Source organism: Salvelinus sp. IW2-2015, linkage group LG33 (assembly GCF_002910315.2).
Source record: "Salvelinus sp. IW2-2015 linkage group LG33, ASM291031v2, whole genome shotgun sequence".
Taxonomy (NCBI): Eukaryota; Metazoa; Chordata; class Actinopteri; order Salmoniformes; family Salmonidae; genus Salvelinus; species Salvelinus sp. IW2-2015.
Genome location: NC_036872.1, coordinates 22,514,335 through 22,533,727, shown reverse-complemented (window position 1 = coordinate 22,533,727; position 19,393 = coordinate 22,514,335).

Below are 19,393 nucleotides of genomic sequence, written 5' to 3'. Positions count from 1 at the left end.
AGGGATCATAGCGTTCACTGGATTCAACCTGTTCAGTCTTATGTCATGGAAAGAGCAGTGTTCTTAATGTTTTGCTACACTGTGGTATTATGAACCTTACCTAGTTCAAGTCTGGTGTGCTGTGTCTGACAACTCTCCGCATCTCTCTCAGATTCAATCTCTTGACCCTACCAGTCAAGCATTCCAGACGGGCACTCAACTGAACTTGCTCTTCTTGTGTCACAGGGGGCTCACCGGGACTGCCAAACTTGACTCATGTTTCTCTTCCTCTTGTTCTATCCTCCTAAGATCTATCCCACTCCTTCAACACCATGACCTCAGATCCATCCTCTCACCCTCTCAGGCTTGCGTTTCGGCTCTGCACACTTCTTGTATCTCCTGCCAGCCTCCTACCGCGAGCTGAGTCATGCTTGGAGATGTTCTGCACCACGTACTCTCACTACTGAGTGTTCCCCAGGGCTCCGGTCTAGACCTTTCTCTACTCTCTATACACCAGTTCACTCCTCTCTTCCCGATATCCTGGACATGTTCACTATCAGCTTATATGGGGGATAAACACTCAACTACTTTTCTCCTTCCCACCTCTGACACCCGAGGCACACAGCACTCTGTCCGCGCATGTAAGCTCACTTGGATGTGGCCCACCACCCTCAAGTCGAACAAAGCGCTCCTTCCACGGGAAAGGCCTGCCCTGCTCAAGACCCCTTTCGCATCAGCGACAACTACGCCACAGGTGTCCCCTCTCAGAGTGTAAAAGAGAACTGCCTTGAGTCGCGTGACCCTGGACAACACCAACTTCGTTCTTGCAAACATCAAAACAGTGACTTCACTCCTGCAGTTTCATTGCTTCTACAAATCCTATAGAGTACGACGCCTACCTCACACAGAAGCGTTGCGCAGTCCCTAATCCAGAATCTTAGTCCTCTCCTGTCTGACACTGAACTCGCTTGGCTGGTGCTCCCGTGTGCATCAAACCCTGCAAACTATCCAGAACGCTGCCCGCCTGGTTTGTCAAACCTTCCCAGAATTTCCCATGTCACCCCACTCCTACCGCAATGCACAAACTCACACTTCCACTACAAGACCATGGTACTTGCCTAGGGAGTAGCAAGAAGAACTGCTCCCCCCCCCCCCCCCCCCCCCCCCATATGTAGTTCGTCTTTGAGCTGTTATTGTCTATTAATGTGCGGTATGATGTCATGTTTGTGTGGACCCAGGGGAAGAGTAGCTGCTGCTTTGGCAACAGCAAAGGGGATCCTAATAAAACTAACAAATACTTCAAAGCTATGCTCAAACCGCTGTGTGTGCGCCCAACCGACACTCCGTCTTGCCAACCTTCTGGTCTTTGGGCCCCTCCCACCCCTACTAGCGGGGCCAAGCTCCTCCACCATCCCAGTCCAAAGCTTTTTTGAATTTGATTTTATTTAGCATCCCCATTAGTCGACGCCAATGAACGACAGCTAGTCTTTTACTGGAACGGTCCAACGATATAACGAAAAAATACATTACAGATCAAATACTTACAATTGACATACATATTAAAAACATGAACATGTTAGTGAAACAACTCAACATGTGTGCGCATCTATTCAGTTCCACATACATTCAGTACATACACCCTAACAGTAGGTCCCACCATGGGGGAGAGGCGTTGTCCCTTGAGGTGTTGCCTTTATTTGATTTTTGAAACAAGGTTTGCCTGTTCACTTGCTGCTTATATAAGATGGCAAGGGAGTTCCATGCGCCCATGTCTCATGTATAATACTGTACGTTTCCATGAATATGTCGTTACCTGGGAACGTAAAAAGATCCTGGTGGGAAGGCTCGGTGGCTCGGTATGTCATCGGTATGTGCTGGTGGGTAAGTGTCTGCGTGGGTAAGTTGTGTAAGGTCTGGTGGAGGAGTGTCTGCGTGAGGTAACTGTCTGGTCGGTAACGGAAGTGTCTGGTGGAGCGTAAAGGCTGGTGGGTTGGTGTCTGGCTGGGGTAAGTGTCTGTGGGGTAAGTGTCTGGTGGCGGAAGTGTTCTGGTGGGAAAGTGTCTGGTGGGTAAGTGTCTGGTGAGGTAAGGTGCTGGTGGGAGAAGTGGTGTGTCAGAGCTAAGTGTCGTATTGACTATGCAAACAATTCTGAAATGATTCAACACATTGTTTCTTATAAAAACAAGAAAGTGATGCAGTAGTCTCTCCTCAACTCGTATCCAAGAAGACATCTTGAAACTATATATATTTATTATTCAGCCCTCGGATTACATGAAAAGACATAAAACGTGCTGCTCTCTTGTGTCCAGCTTGCTGCTCTTTATCTTCCGGCACCCCAATGGTGGAATCAGGCTTCCCTGAAGCTAAGAAGACAGCAACCAAGCCCGGCCCATCCTTCCTCGAAACATCTGAACCCTACCTCTTCAAACACTATCTTAAAAATAACCACCCCCCTTACTAGACTTTGCTGGTGCTACGTTTACTTGGGGAAATGTTGTACGTTACAATTGACTGTGATCTATCTTAAGATAAAGGCACTTAATTGTAATGTCGCTCTGCGATAAAATGTCTGCTAAGATTGACTAAATGTACAGTCAGGTTGCCTAGGTATGCCAAGTCGTCTGTTCTGTCTCCTCCAGCAACGCGACGTCAACAAAAGAGGAAGTATACGAAAAGTTCCAGAATGCTTCTCCGATAAACAATATACAATCCGCTAGTAGGTGACTTCATGCTCAACATTGTCTAGCCTAAGCTATGCATCAGCAACACGTCATCCCCTAAATGGTCGATGTCACATTGCTGAACTGAACACGTATAAGTTGTTTGGACAACAAATATTAACAAGTGTACAGGTTTTGTCAATGTCACACAGGTTGTAGTTATGACATTGTTCAGCCAACTTAAGACATTGACTCAAATCTAGGTTGTCCTTTTTAGATTTTGAGAAAATTAACACTAAGGGGGGGAACCAACTGTTTCTCCCCATAAACCCCCCTGCCTCCCCCAATGGAAACTTTTCCGAACCCCCATCTGCGTCTGTCGAGTCTACTGCAACACATATTGACGATTGACAAAGTCTGTGAGTTCTACTGTGAAGCAACAGCAGAAGATGAGAGTTTTGGATGTTAAAACACCCCAATGACAGACAGGGCATAAAAGCCCAGACGCCACCTGAAAATTCTATCCAGTCCACAAGACAGGACAAGCTGCGGAGCGCGACAGAGAGAGTCGTCTGTGTGTTGTTATCCGGAACGCTGCGTGAACGTTCTTTCCCACAGTCAGGCAGACACACACAACACACACACACACACACAGCAAGCACTACCCACCAACTTAACCCCACCAGAACACTTACCCCACCAGATTCTTTTCACAGTTCCAGGCCAGAACCAATTCAAAGGAAACGTACATATTATACAAGACATAGCGCATGGAACTCCTTTCCATTCTTATAAAGCACAAGCTGAACAGCAAACCTTTTTCAAAAATCAAATTAAAGCAACACCTCAGGGCAACAACGCCTCTCCCCATGTGACCTACTTGTTGTGTGTTGGTACTTGAGTATGTGTAACTGATAGATTGCTACCACTACATGTTCATGTTTTTCAAATGTATGTCAATTGTAAGTATTTTGTCTGTAATGATATTTTTCGTTATATGTTGACCCCAGTAAGACTAGCTGTGTCATTGCGATCGACTAATGGTATCTAAAAATCAAATCAAAAAACGCTTGACTGGATGCGTGGGAGCTGCCCTCTGGAGGGGTGGAGTGCCAACAAGACCAGTGTGTGCGTGCGGAGTGCTCACGGGTTGGGTACACGGGTTTGTGACATAGCTTGAGTATTTTGGTTATTTTATTAGGATCCCATAGCTGTTGCAAGCTAGAGCTACTCTTCCTGGGGCTCCACAACAAAACATTGAATCATACAGAAAAAAAAACCACATTAATAGACAATAACAGTCAAAGACAAACTACATGGGGGGGGGGGGGGGGGGGCAGTTCTTCTTCTTCTTGCTACTCCATAGGCAAGTACCATGGTCTTGTAGTGGATGTGAGTTTGTGGCATGTGCGGAGGAGTGGGGTGACATGGGAGAATTTGTGAAGGTTGAAAACCAGGCGGGTTGCAGCGTTCTGGACAATTTGCAGGGGTTTGATGGCACACGTGGGGAGCCCAGCCAACAGCGAGTTTCAGTAGTCCAGACAGGAGAGGACAAGTTCCTGGATTAGGACCTGCGCAGCCTCCTGTGTGAGGTAGGGTCGTACTCTATGGATGTTGTAGAGCATGAACCTGCAGGAGCAGGTCACTGCTTTGATGTTGGCAGAGAACGATAAGGTGTTGTCCAGGGTCACACGGCTCACACCAAGGTTCTTTACACTCTGGGAGGGGGACACCGTGGATTTGTCAACTGTGATGGAGAGGTCTTTGAGCGGGCAGGCCTTCCCCAGGTGGAAGAGCAGCGCCGTCTTGTCGAGCTTGAGGTGGTGGGCCGACATCCAAGCTGAGATATCTGACAGGCACACAGAGATGTGTGTCGCCACCTGGGTGTCAGAAGGGAGGAAGGAGAAAAGTAGTTGAGTTTCATCCACATATTAATGATAGTAGAGACCATGTGAGGATATGACAGAGCCGAGTGACTTGGTGTATAGAGAGAAGAGAAGAGGGTCTAGAACCGAGCCCTGGGGAACACCAGTAGTGAGGGTACGTGGTGCAGACAGAGTTCCTCTCCACATCACCTGGTAGGAGTGGCCTGCCAGGTAGGGTGCAATCCAAGAGTGTGCAGAGCCTGAAACGCCCAGCCCTGAGAGGGTGGAGAGGAGGATCTGATGGTTCATGGTGTTGAAGGCAGTAGATAGATCTAGGAGGATGAGAACAGAGGAGAGAGAGTCAGCTTTGGCAGTACGGTGAGCCCCCTGTGACACAAAGAAGAGCAGTCTCAGTTGAGTGACCCGTCTGGAAGCTTGACTGGTTAGGGTCAAGAAGATTGATCTGAGAGAGATAGCGAGAGAGTTGGTCAGACACAGCACACCAGACTCTGAACTAGTAGGCCTTCATAATACACAGTGTACAAAACATTAAGAACACCTGCTCTTTCCATGACATAGACTGAACAGGTGAATCCAGGTGAACGCTATGATCCCTTATTGATGTCACTTGTTAAATCCACTTCAATAAGTGTATATGAAGAGGAGACAGGTTAAAGAAGGATTAACACAAGTTACCAGCCCCCCTAACACACAAACAAGCGCACACACACACACACACACACACACACACACACACACACACCACACACACACACACACACCACACACACAACCCAACACACAACAACACAACACACCAACACACAACCACTCGACTGCATTCCACAGCCCAGAGAGACATGCCCCTCTATAAGACAAACCTCATTTGAAGCCTACGGTACCCCTCTTAGCGGTGCGCCGCGAAGCATGAGTGCGCCTGAAACCTTCTTCGCTCAGGTGACCCCAGTGCCTGCGCACCAGCTACTCACCTTATTCCACTCGACAACGGTTAGACCATCGAGCTACCCCAGCTCGGCCTCGAGCAACACATGTGGAATAAGTTCACTCTCGTCTCATGGGGCAACCTCCTATTAACTCCTTTCACGCACAGTGTCTCTGGTCCTCCCAACATTTCCCCTGTCTCACTAAGACTCTATTGATTTATCCGCTCTAGCCTGGCCCGCAGAATATCTCGCATGCCATAGCCATGTCCCACTGCGCTCCCCCCACATATGATCCTGGTATCTCTATACGCTAGTTGCTCCCCAGCCTAGACGCTATATATATGGTGAGCGCCCACCCCTATAGGTCCTACTAAGAACTTCTTGCTAGCACACCCCCAACACACCTACTGACCTGAGCCATGTCGTGTCATGACAGTTGTGATATCTAAGTACTGACAGCTCGTGGTGTGGCTGAGTCGTGGATGATGATTTTATCCCAGGAAGACCAGCCCTGTATCGACTCCCTTTTAAAGCATCAGCACAGCACCATGTTTAGAAGTTCTACTCACACACACCCAAACCGAAAGCCAGCACATGCATAATCAACCACATAAAATTTATTAAGTAGTCAGCGGAAGTTCCCTCTCCTCTTAAGCAGGAGATTTGCAATAATCCCCTCTGCTGATTCATACATGGTCATTCGAATGGAGAGATACCGCTGTGTTTAATGCTGAGTAAACGAGGTCAAGTGGAAGATGGCGAAGCTCTTAAGTTACTCAGATATGTACAGGGATTAGATCCACATCAGACGATATGAATCATGATATCATTTAATTCTTGTAACATGATTCAGGACATACGTCCATGAAGAAGTTAGTACTGCATCATTGTGTCTTCTGTGGCTTGGCGGCGCTCAGGAGGGAGATAGGTGAGGATGTGATAGGGACTTGCCTTCGTCCTATACAGTAGATTTCACGTAATGGTTTAGCGACCAAGATAACTCGAGACATTGAGGACCTAAATATGTATGCTCAATACCGAGAAGAAGTGAAGTTGTACACACGATTATACCAATAAGATAAAGATGAAAGACCAATTAAACTAAAAGACTAAAAGCCTCTAGGAAAAGCCAACAGCTACAAAATATAAAAGTGTTACAGACTGATTATGGATTACTCCTTTTAATATATCTCTGCACTGAGTTTAGCGGAGAAACCCTCTCCTTGCAGTTTTAATCAATATATAGAGTGTTCTTGATGGGCAGTAGAGTCACTATCTATAATGTGGGTCATACACTGAAAGCTGCTCATGAGGGGCATATGTCTCTCACGTTTTAGTAAAAATAGTAGAGGCCTGGTATTCTCCTTCCGTACTCTCATGCATGGGCTCCTCCCTTCGGTCTACTGTCGTCTAGCGCTCATCTCTTCTCCATGAACCACCCAGATGGATGGAAAACCCTCCCACAGTTTCTAAATGTGCGTTAAATAGCATCTGAGAGGATGACCATAGAGGCCCAAAAAACAAAGTAGAAAACTCATAAAAGTCCGACCTGGGAGTGCTTGTTACAGTTGTGTTCGCAGCGCCATCTAGGATCTACATAACTAATCGCTACATTGGCCGCCCATGCTTTCTGGGGTGAGCGAGATAGTAGGTCCAGTCTCTATTTCCGTTATTTTTTATAAGCTCAGTTATAAAAAAAGGTAGCCTGTTATTCTCACATCCCTGACACCAACGCACTCACACTAGGCACACCACACACTAAGCATTTGCGATCACAAATAGCTCTACACATACACAACAGACGCCTAGCCCACTCCTCACCATCAGCCACACCCACATCACCACTATCACAAGACATCCTAGGCGCTACACACACTACACAACACATACGCTACACACTACACACAATCAACACGGACCCTCAGCTCCACACTACCACACCACACAGCGCACCACACTCCACATATGTTGGTCCTCTTAAGGACCTCTCCTGAGTCACAAATTAAGCATTCACACATGCATCAAGCAGCGACCGTCAGCCTCGGTACACTCTCTAACGGCTCAGCCCAATGTCTCTCTTGGGTCTGGCTTTTGGAGGTAGTTCTACAAAAAAACACGAGCACAAGCTATGGTCTCTCCATATATCGCAACGTACGCTTATGCGGTCAGCCTGCCTGGCTCTATATCTCAGGAGACTAATCACACTACTACAAGCTTAGGCTCTAAGCATCCTCTCATCACATGGTACCGATTCTTACGTCCTAGTAAACCAATGGTGTAAGGGATAACTTAGTTACTTAGAATTGTAGAGGCCTTGACTCTCTATAGCGCATGGCCTGGAGTACTTTGCAAACCGCTTGGATCATTAGTGCTTTGGGAATAAGGTTTATAAGCTCTCGTCTTCACTCCAAGGCTTTTGGGCCTCTTGGTATGCCTTTAGGCCAACCTATTGGTAAGACTACTGCTCTTAAACACACACAACCGCATGCATCTGCTACCACATACGAACCTCTCATCACTACCCACAGCGCACATCACTACACACACATCACACACACCAGACACACCAACACCGAGCACCACACAACATTACGATCATACACAACACAACACAACAGGACCACCCAGACAAGCAAGCACACACTGACAGGCAACCTCACTGACAGCAGTACACCATAAACCTTTGTAGAACGTTTCATCGCTTCAGTGACATGCCTAATTGGAGTGCAGCAAATCAATGAGAATATGTATTAAAACGCCGAGAGAAGAGACAGAACCATTGCTACATAATAACAAACTCGCATTTCTACACTAAGACTACAGCACGCATCCTGCACAGTGGCGAAATGAACACCACTGTACTCTTCTATTCCCAAACCGAGTGTTAAAGAGACCTGTGTGTTTGACCTCACTTGTGCAATAAGAGTTACCTCTCTTATGGCGATTCCTGGTATACTCACCCGGCAGTCCGCTTCTGATGTACAAATTCCAATATTTTTTATTTGTGGTTCTGAGGATTAAAGCACTAAGGTTATTGACCGTCCTAACCAAGGTTGCATATTCTTGTGAGGAAGGGTAGAACAGTATTCAGTAATGTTTGGGTAATGAGGCAGATTACATGTTTGTCAAGCAGCTGCTTTGTTATAAATATACTAGAATCAACTGGGATCCAGCGAGTCTCTGTTCTTCAGATTTAGTTTTACTCAGTACCAATAGACCCTTGGAAGTACGACAAAACACAACCTCACAGCAACCTTGGCTGCAAATGTTCTATTCATCACGTCACAAGTCCACACACCGACATATTACCTCAATGGTTCCACCATGTGTCCATAACATTAACTAGTAGCTACGTAATTATACTTAGATTATTGGGAGTGTAGATTATGGGTTGTATCAGAATGTGGAACATCTCCAAGATGGTAGCGACAGAGCTCACTCGTGCTTTTGTAAACATGTTTTACATAGTGTTTAATGTATCTTATATCAGCCTGTGTATTATTAGACAAAGTGGCCTTAGAGTCGCAGATCTATACTCACGTCAATACATTGAGATCTCGCTAGAATTTGCACTCCTAACCAAAGAGTAGGCTTAGTATGCATGCTCTGCCGTTGGCCGGCGCGTCCTAGCGTGGATTATGAGATGAAGGGAGGAAGTTGGAGAGCTTAGACCTATTAATTTCCTTGTTCTATTAGATACAAATAGCAAGTCCTCGAGATCATAAAATGCGATCACTTAAAATGTGAGAACCGTCTATACTTACCGAAGTGAGGGTAATGTGGAGGCATTAATTATGTTGTATGACACAGAAATGTAAAGTTTCAATCCTTTTTGAACAAACGCTGCCAAGGGGTAGATACATAATAAACTGAACAGTGCCGGACCCGAAAATTGAACCCTGTGGATCCACATTTTCTCTGAGTTATGTTCACAAGGGTGCAAAAAACCTACACCATAGAGGTGGACCGGGAGTGGCCCACCAATCTCTCCATTCTGTCTGTGGTGCACTACTTATACTACTTGCGATTTTAAGGACAGGAAGAAGCTGTTTGATCTGTGTTTGGCGTCTAAGATCATGTACCACTTTTACTAAACTATGTCTGTGTGTGTGGTGGGCACGAAAACTAGATTGGCATTAACAAAACTACCCTTGAAAAACTAACTTCTCCTTTGAAAACAGCATCGATTTATGTAGTAAACAGAAACATTAATTTTAGTGGTCACAAATGGACTACCCCAAAGTGTAAAAGGATAATTTTGCGTCATAAAGTCAGTTTCGTCCAAAGCGGGAAGTGGACTGCCTTCATGACTTACCTTTGACCTATTTAACACATGGTTTTGCCACGGGTCTTTCTGGGAAAGACTGGGCCAGCACTTCGCATGGCCTAATGCCCCTGATGGTAGAGACCTCTCCTTAGGACGACCAAATGGAATGGGCCAAAATGAGCAACCCCGCCCACCACGGAACCGGGTCACGTGACACAAACTCGCCCAACCATAACGTCTTCCACAGAAAGAGGTTGTGGTTTAGTACTTGCCCTTGCTTGGGAAGATAGCTACTTTCTAGTGAAAAAAGGTGCTTCCATAATATTGTCCAACATTTAGGCAAGGATATTGGTTTACAGCTTTACTGGGATGTCAACCAACTATTAGCTGTATATATACTATACTATTCCTGTGTATGTCTACAGATATACTATCACATTACTGTCCATAATATCTATACATCCAATATATCTATACACATTTATCCTACTATTATACAGATAGAATATAGTATTCTATCTACCATTCTATCCATAATGTCTATACATCCCATACACCACATCAAATTATACTCGACTCCGACATTCTTCATCCTAATATTTTTATATTTCTTAATTCCATTTCTTTAATTTTAGATTTGTGTGTATTGGTAGATATTACTGCACGGTTGGGGATAGGGGGAAATGCTTGTGCTTCCTACCCACCTACAAATAACATCTTGCTAAATATGTGATGCAACCACACCATTTGATTTTATTTGGTCTTGTTTTTTGGTAAAAGGAGCTAATTTTGTTTATAGCTACTAGCTACAGGTCATATTTAATTAGGCTATACCGCTATGATACTAATCAAATCGGTACTCATCGCATACTCCTATTTGCCAGATGTTATCGCAGATGATGATGATGCTAGGCTGTGATGCTAGGCGGTCGATGCGTAGCGCTATTGGTTGCTAGGCTGTGATGGTAGGCTGTGATGCTAGGCGTAGTGGTGCTAGGCTGTGGATGTTAGGCTGTTGATGCTAGCACTGGAGCTCGGTTCTCAGGCATAGTGTCTATGGATTAACTTTTATGGTTGTGTTGATTTTGGCAGTTTATAGTTAGCTGACCAGTGACCTTGTATTATCAACAAGATTTCTAGAGTAGCCTAATTCGTATAATGTTCGCCTCTGGATGCTCCAGGGATGTCCTCTACGTGGTTAGATGAATTCAGGCTCGTATTCCCTCTAATTCAAGTGCAGCCCTTTCTAGAGTTACTATTCTCCCCTGCTATGCTCGAAACACTACAAGGCATTTTGATTATGAGAAACAGGTGCCCCACTTTTAGGCTAGCATGTCTAAATAGCTCAGGATGACAATGACCAAAACCATAGACGTGCTTAAGTCCCCGCTTGCTGTGTTGGGATGTGTTCTAGTGCTGTCGCAGGCGCCAATCGCGTGATACAGAAGTAACATGTGGGTTATCTGCAGCGCTGGAGGCAGAATATCTAGATCGTCATTTCCGTTTTTTAAGCTCTTATAAGCTGACCTTTGAGTATACAAAATCCGCTAGAGCCGGCTCCACAAGCACAACATACCTCACACAGCACAGCACACAACACAGCGCTCACGACACACTACGCGAGCCACCTAACGACACACGACAGCGTACACACGACACAATCAGCACCCTACACAGCTGATACGATGCCCTGGGTTTGATCACAGCCTAAGTGGGCTCGTAGCCATATAGCTAGTACACTGCTCACCTAGCCTGACGCGACTTGTTTACTCGGCGTCAGCTGTTGATGCTCGTCCCCGGAAAATGTGTGACTTAGGGAAGATTTACAGCATCCTTTCGCATATTAGAAACTATTAGACATCCCTCTCTCTGATTGATGACAATAGTAGGCGCACATCACCTTCACAAACCATAGAACTAACGTTTCGTTATGAGATGCACCGACCATTGTAATTGTCCATTACAAGGTCAAAATAACAGTTCCACCCCCCGCTAGCAGGCGAGTTCTCTAAGTCCCGTTCTTCTGACTTCTTAGCTCGACATTATAATAGGTATTTCTCTGTGCGCCATGTGAGCGGTTAACACACATTTTAAACTTCTCAAGCGACTCAACTCTAATACTTATTGAACACTCGAGGTACCGACACCAAACGACAAGCAACAACGATTCGACACACACACAGATCCATAACAACACAGACCCCATGTTTCAGGACAGACCACACAGTCAGTGCCATAGCCTGTGTCCTCTTGTTTGGCAAGGCAACTTGACGTTGAACCAACAGATTGGTTCTAAGATGGCCCAGCAGAGAATTCCACTAAGTCCAACAAGCTCCTACCACGTGGTCGCTGTGCTCGCGTCCCTGCGTGATTAGTGGCGTTGGTAGGCAGGGATGGGTCATGTTGGTTGGTTGTCCCTGATAGCGGGGAGCACCAGACGCTGGCTGCTGTTGCATGTGTTGATGTGTTGTGTTGTGTTCTGTGTTTTGTGGTGTAACTGATTTTTCGCCATGTTGTGGAGTGAATTGTAGAGTATGTGTGCTCAAGTCTTAAGCATATCCTAAGCGCTGATATACAATAAAAAATGTGGTGCTATTGAAATTATGATCAAGTCCCTCTTAGAGGTAAATAGGATAATTCATCAGATCTCAACACACTTACACCACATCTGTGGTTAGACATTAGTCTACCTCTCTATCGAACCACCTTACTCTCCTTCTTCCTCTTCGTACCGTCTCTGTGCTTCTTCCTCTCATCTCTCTCTTTCACAAAATCTCACGTACACCGACTGTTTTAGTACAATATCTGCCGCATGGGAGAGTGGACTTCAGATCACGCGCTCATTGTATGGTCAATCAGATGACTATCTGCGCGTGACCATTCCTTCATGTGGTTTAACAACGTTCCGCTAACAACAATCATCAATCATATTCATAACCCACAACATCACACTAACATCACACTACACAGCACACATTCATGCACAACCCAATAGCCACACAACAGCTGAACACCCGCAGCAACACTACATCACACTAGCATCACACACACACACAACACACCACACACTCTACACTCGACTCAAACACTAAAAAAATCATATGTTTGTTTTAATTACCATTTTATATAAGATGATGATTGAGAGATATCCTTCCTCAGTTCGCATAGAATCGCACGATTCACGAGCAGAACGTGATGACTTGCTTTGCCCAAACACTTAGCGTGTCCTGATATGTACGCACTTAGTAATATAAAGGTGCACTCAGGAATATTTTCATAAATTAACATTAAAGCACCTCCTGAAGATAGCGACTGTAAGCGTGCGTTCGTTTAAGCAGAGGAGACCAAGGCGCAGCGTGGCTAAGCGAACATAACTCTTTACTAAAGAGAGACCACTGAACAGAACTAAACAAAACGTGAAGCAATATGGCCTCGGATGCTAAAAAGCAGTTGGCTGAGACAGTCACCACCATTGCTCCTAACACATCTCCACCTAAGGTAATTGCACACAGAGGAATATGCTAGTCTAAACCCTAGCATATATGATGAATCTGTCCAATCACCTCGGAGCAGCGAGCCACACGGAGGTTTACCAGACCAACATGTGCCAATGAATTGATGAGACCAATGCCCAGAAATTACTCAATTGAGCAGAGACTGGACAATACTAACACAAGACTCACGGATAGAAACCTGCCTTAGGATCAACTACCAGAATATGACATATCATATATACACCATGTCACACGCTGACCTAACAAATATATATATCAAAGAAAACCACTTAACTGAATAAACGCTTTAGGTTCCAGGGCGTTAGGCACTTAGAGATTGAGGGGTTAAATTATACAACGAATAAACAGTGGGGAGCTAAAGACACATTTTAAGGACGATTTTACCGTTGGTATTTAACAAATCTCCAAAGTTTGTTGGTTTTTAGTAAATATCACAATGTATAGACAAAACATTGTCAACCTATTGAATATCGCCCCAAAGTTATACCTATGGTTTTAACTTAGGCGCACCATTTACAGGAGATTTTGACTCGGTTATGAGTAAAAATACAATGGCATGGCACACTTCTGTTAAAAACAATGACACTTTGTTAGATCATGACAGACAAATGTAATATACATGTAGGCAAGAGATATTCTTACAACTCTACCTCATTTATTGTCATACTAAACAGTACTTAGATGAGAAAACATCAACATATGCGCACTATTCTATCATATCAAATACATATGTTATTCCTTTTCAGATTTTGTGATGGCACGGACAATGCCTCTCATTAGTGACATTCTATCGGATACATTGTTAGAGACCTATACCGCTCTAACTCGTATTGTGTAAAATATCAAGATGTGGTGAAGTTATTTATGCTAATCAAGTTACTCTCCATATGCAATTCTGTCTACAGAGATCTACTTTCTTATACGCGCACGAAGCATGTTCCTTCTCTTAGTCTTCACAATCAAACGGCCCTATAGATTGCTATGACTGTTCTTCACCTTAGCTGCTACTTGCTTAATACTACAATGGGAATAACAATGCAAATAAAATACTGCGAACATAGACAGATCGACAGTTCTCCATTAGTGAAACCCGCGACTTTTCTCGGTGAGATTCGGATCCTATGTATAACCCTTTCCGAACTAGTACATGTCCGTCCGAGACGCCTTTGGACTAACTATCTAAAAACAAACATCAGGCCATCATTCACAGCTTATTCTACGATTGACGATATTGGGTATACTTGATTATTCAAAATGAAATTTTGACTACTATATGAATGAGTTATTATATTTGTAATAAGCAACTGTTCACTTTGTTGTTTTGTGCTTTTGTTTTATTTGTCCGGTGGACAGATTAATAGTGAACTAATAGAAAACTTTAACCGACTTTTGTAGAGTACGTGACGGTGTATTAGACGTGTACGTGGTATACTGTACTTTACTTAATACTGTTACACTTCCGCGAGTTGCTAACTAGTGTGCGGTTTTACAACAGAAATGCTCGATTATAGCATTACTCAGCAATTTTAGCATAACGATATTAGTTGCTAGGGTTTTAGAATCAAATAAGAATTCAGCTCATGGATAATAGTGGGTGCAAAATTATAATTGTTTCTTGAGTTTTGAGTAGTGGTGTGGTGGATCTGTCTTAGAGATTGACTCACGTTTCGTACACCGCGAGTTGTACGTATGGTTTCCTGTGTTAGTGAGCAGTTTTCTGTAGGTAGTGGTTATATAGACACTTATAGTCTATTTAAGTTAACGTCTCACCTTGTTGCTGTCAGTAGTGGGTGCGTGAGTAAGATGGTGTTTGGTGGTTTAGTTAATTAGACCAGTCTGTATTAGTGGATTAGGTTTATAATATATCAGTATTGCGCTCTCATACCATACGCACAAGTCTATGTGATAGTTCTCTGGCCATCAATATCTCGCTTATATAATTTAACGATGGTGTGTTTGGTTCATATTATTGGTTTTTGGTGACCCTGACTTCTTACTTGATCGGTCAGTGATTGATCTATAGGGTGGTGTTGATAAAATCATGTGAAGTATAGGTATCCGCTGGCTCCAGTGACCTTTTCGAGTATCCTCCATTCGGCCAGCCTGCGTCTACGGAGGATCTGCAACAATAGTATGAGCTTAGTTGTAGATTCTCAGTATCACAAATAATAGTAGAGTCTACCGAGGCTTATGTGGTATATATCTACTAGGTGATCTAATGTATGATAAGAGCGGAATCGTAATTCTACGTATTTAATCGCTGTTTATAAATCATCGGTAGGGTATGATTTCGACTCGCTCGAAATTCTAGGTGTTTGAGACTCGATCCAGATCATTACCTTTCGCTCAGGACTTAGTGATTGTACTCCAATCAGGATGTGCTTATTGGATAAATCTTATCGGACGCCTGACATTGATGATGTTGTATGGTTGATTGTGTCGTAGTGTGTGTGGTGGTGAGTAGTATTCTGTTCGGATGTGTTATATATCTATAGTAGTGGTTATATAGTCAGTCTATGTGTTATATATCTATAGTTGTGGTTATATAGATCAGTCTATGTGTTATATGTAATGCTGTTGTGTGATTTAGTGTGGATGGTTGTGTCCTATGGTAAGATGAGCGTATTGACATTCTTAGATCATATTATGTGTGGGTATATTTCTGCTTAGGATTAGCGTGGGCTGATGACGTTATGCTCGCTCGTGTAGTAATTTTTACTCCTCTTCTGAGTTCTATTAAGACACACCAGGGATAGGAGTGTTGGTGGGTAAGTATGGGTCAGATATAAGAAACGAACCACCAAAAGCACACCACATCGGAACTCCTGTGAGAGATCACAACTACAGCCCAACAGTGGGTTACCACACGGAACTGCCTTCTCGAGACGTGTCTGCTCTAGACCATAACCGTCATGCACAACACATATCACATACGAGAGACAGATAGAGGAACCTGTCTATCAACACAGCACTACTCTACTAGACGCAAGGAGCGATTAATATACTATAAGGATGGACTCTCTATCTCAGTGTGAGCTAGAGCAGCCTAGCTATGAAGTATGCTTGATAACATACAACAGATGTATTGCCTGTCAGCTTTAGTTCTCAACTGACATATGTAGACTCTGCTCTCAGCGTTCAGTCAATAGACGGTTAATTTAACTAGGTATAGTCTACACGCCTCACTCTGTATACCTGGAATGACTTTCAGTCTCTCTCCTATTTGCAACCAGAACAGAGACAACAACGTATTCGCTAAGTAGCTCTCACGCGGTATAGACAGTTCATGTTCGTACTTTTACTCTCTTGAATTATTGCTTATCAGACGAGGGGCCACGTCTCGCAAACGCAAGGGCATTTCAGCCTATAGGAATAGAAAGGACGAAATATATTGTGTCTCTCTTCACCTCCCTGGGCAGCGCGCTCAAACTGTAACCACAAAGCAATGAGGTGAAATATTTGCTTAGGACGCTCATATCTTAAAAAGTATGGAACTGTGTTGTCATAAACCAAGGTGCTTACTGGGAGATTTCTGTCTCTTCACTGATTAATTAAGTCCTATAGCTTTCTGCTGGTATAGTAACAACTCGAGCAATCTCACAACCTAGCTGAGTAGTGAATCAGTGTGCTCAGAGCAGAGGACGCATCAGCATCAATCGCCTCGCAGCACCTAAGTATTTGGGGGATAACAAGGTCTAAAGTGAATGCCACTACCTTTCCTAGATAAGAACCCCCCAAAGACTCGTCTCACCTAATACCTCCCCTTCACCTCACTCTGCTCCACCACAACAAACCAGATACCCAACACCTGTGAGAGAAGCCTAGACCAGCCAGCGGTATGCTGTCTTATCGTGTTCACATCCAGTGAGAGAGAGAGCTCATGCTGTTTGAATTTTAAGTCCCACTCCATCAGAGGACAAATCCATCCTCTTCATAACTGTCTAGTACAATCTGCCTTGCGTGGCTTGACGCTCCCTCTGTCGGACTCAGGAGAGCCGTGTCAGCAGCGCGATCGCGAGCAAAGAATGACACCAGGATGGCCTACGGACAGCAAGAGCGAGACAGAGCTAATTGCCACAGAGGGGAGAGCCTATTACATGCCGGGTTTAAGCTGGGAGATTTCGTAAATGTATCGACGACAGCTATATTAAATGTTGTGTTTCAACTGTTTCCTTTTATTAATTGATCCTGCGAACCAGTTCTAAGCCTAAAGTGCTAAATTATATGTCACAGTCGCTACATTAGTCCGAGATTTAACATCCTTTTCTCCTCCGGGTGGTTTATCCATCGGCTCTTGAGCATCAGAACTTACCTGAAGGAGCATGGCAGCTCACCCCCTCTGCAGTCAGAGCTCACTCCCCACCTTCTAGTTGGAAGGCTCACCCGCCTATTATAACTCAAGAGGGCTGTCCCATGCCTCCGGGCGTTCTCATTAGTAGGCTGCACGCCCCTTCCCTTGCAAAGAGACTCCCCGCCCGTGCTCAGATAGAGCCTCACGCAGCAGATTGCGCGATCGGCAGGGGCCTCTCCCCCGGCCGAGGCCCCGGCGCAAGCATCTTGGAGATGTGTAGTTATAGCTGTGTGTGTGTGTGTGTGTGCTGTGTGTGTGTTGTTGTGGGTGTGGTGTGTGTGATGTGTAGCTGTGTTGGTGTGGTAGTGTGCTGTGTGTGTGTGATGGTGCTGTGTGTGTGTGTGTGTGTGTGGTGACGCGTGTGTGTGTGTTCAGAGACAGACAAAAGCGTCATCATGGGTTTGATTCTTCAACACTGGGAGGTCTTATGGGGCCCTAAGCCATGCCAAACACACACAAATATGCATTTCAGATTATTTTACAGTGATCGTCATCCCTATGAAGCGGACAAGAAGTGTTTAATGTTGCTATGCAAGGGGACAGCGAAGTCGTTTCTTTAATGTTGTTATGAAGGAGACAGAAGTGTTAATTTGTTATGAAGGGGACAGAAGTGTTTAATGTTGCTATGAAGGGGGACAGAAGTGTTTTAATGTTGTTCTGAAGCGGGACAGAAGTTGTTATTGTTGTTAGTGAGGGGACAGGAAGTGTATAATGTTGCTATTGAAGGTACAGAAGTGTTTATGTTGCTATGAAGGGGACAGAGATAATGTTGTTATGAAGGGGACAGAATTGTATGTCTATAATGCTTGCTATGAACATGGGCCACGGGGCGTCGACAGAACCCAGACATAAACACGTCTACGGAGTCTAAAGTGTTTGGAAGGGTTATGAAGGGGACAGACAAGTGTTTAATGCTGTTATGAAGGCGGGACAGAAGTGTTAATGTTGTTATGAAGGGACAGAAGTGTTGAAGGGTCTATGAGGGACAGGAAGTGTTTAATGTTGCTATGTGGTAAGGGGACAAGAAGTGGTTTAATGTCTGTGTATGAAGGGGACAGAAAGTGTTGAAGGGTTATGAAGGGACAGAAGTGTTTAAGTTGTATTGAAGGGGACAGAAGTGGTTTAATGTTGTTATGAAAGGGACAGAAAGTGTTGAAGGGTTATGAAGGGGACAGAATGTTGAAGGGTTACTGAAGGGGACAGAAGTGTTTAATGTTGTTATGAAGCGGGGGGGGGGGGGGGGGGGGGCGGTGCGGGGGGGGGGGGGGGGGGGGGGGGGGGGGGGGGGGGGGAGGGGGGGGGGAGGGGGGCGGGGCGGGGGCGGGGGGGGGGGCGGGGGGGGGGGGCGCCGGGCGGGGGGGGGGGGGGCGGGGCGGGGGGGGGCGCGGGGGCGGGGCGCGGGGGCGGGGGGGGGGCCGGGGGGGGGGGGGCGGGCGGGCGGGGGCGGGGGGGGCGGGGGGGGCGGGGGGGCGGGGGGCGGGGGGGGCGGGCCAGGCGGGGCGGGGGGGGGGGGGGGGGGGGGGGCGTGGGCCGGGGGGACCAGAAGTGTTTAATGAACTTGTTATGAAGGGGACAGAAGTGGTTTATAATGTTGTTATGAAGGGGACTCCTTTAATGTTGCTATGAGGCCAGAAGTGTTTTAATGTTGCTATGAAGGGACAGGTGCTTTAATGTTGCTATGAAGCCGACAGCAGGGGTGGGGGCGGGTGATTGTTGCTATTGAAGGGACAGAAGTGTCTTAATGGTGCGATGAAGGGCGCGACACCATTTAATGTTACTATGAAGGGGCGAAGGGTTTAATGTTACTATGAA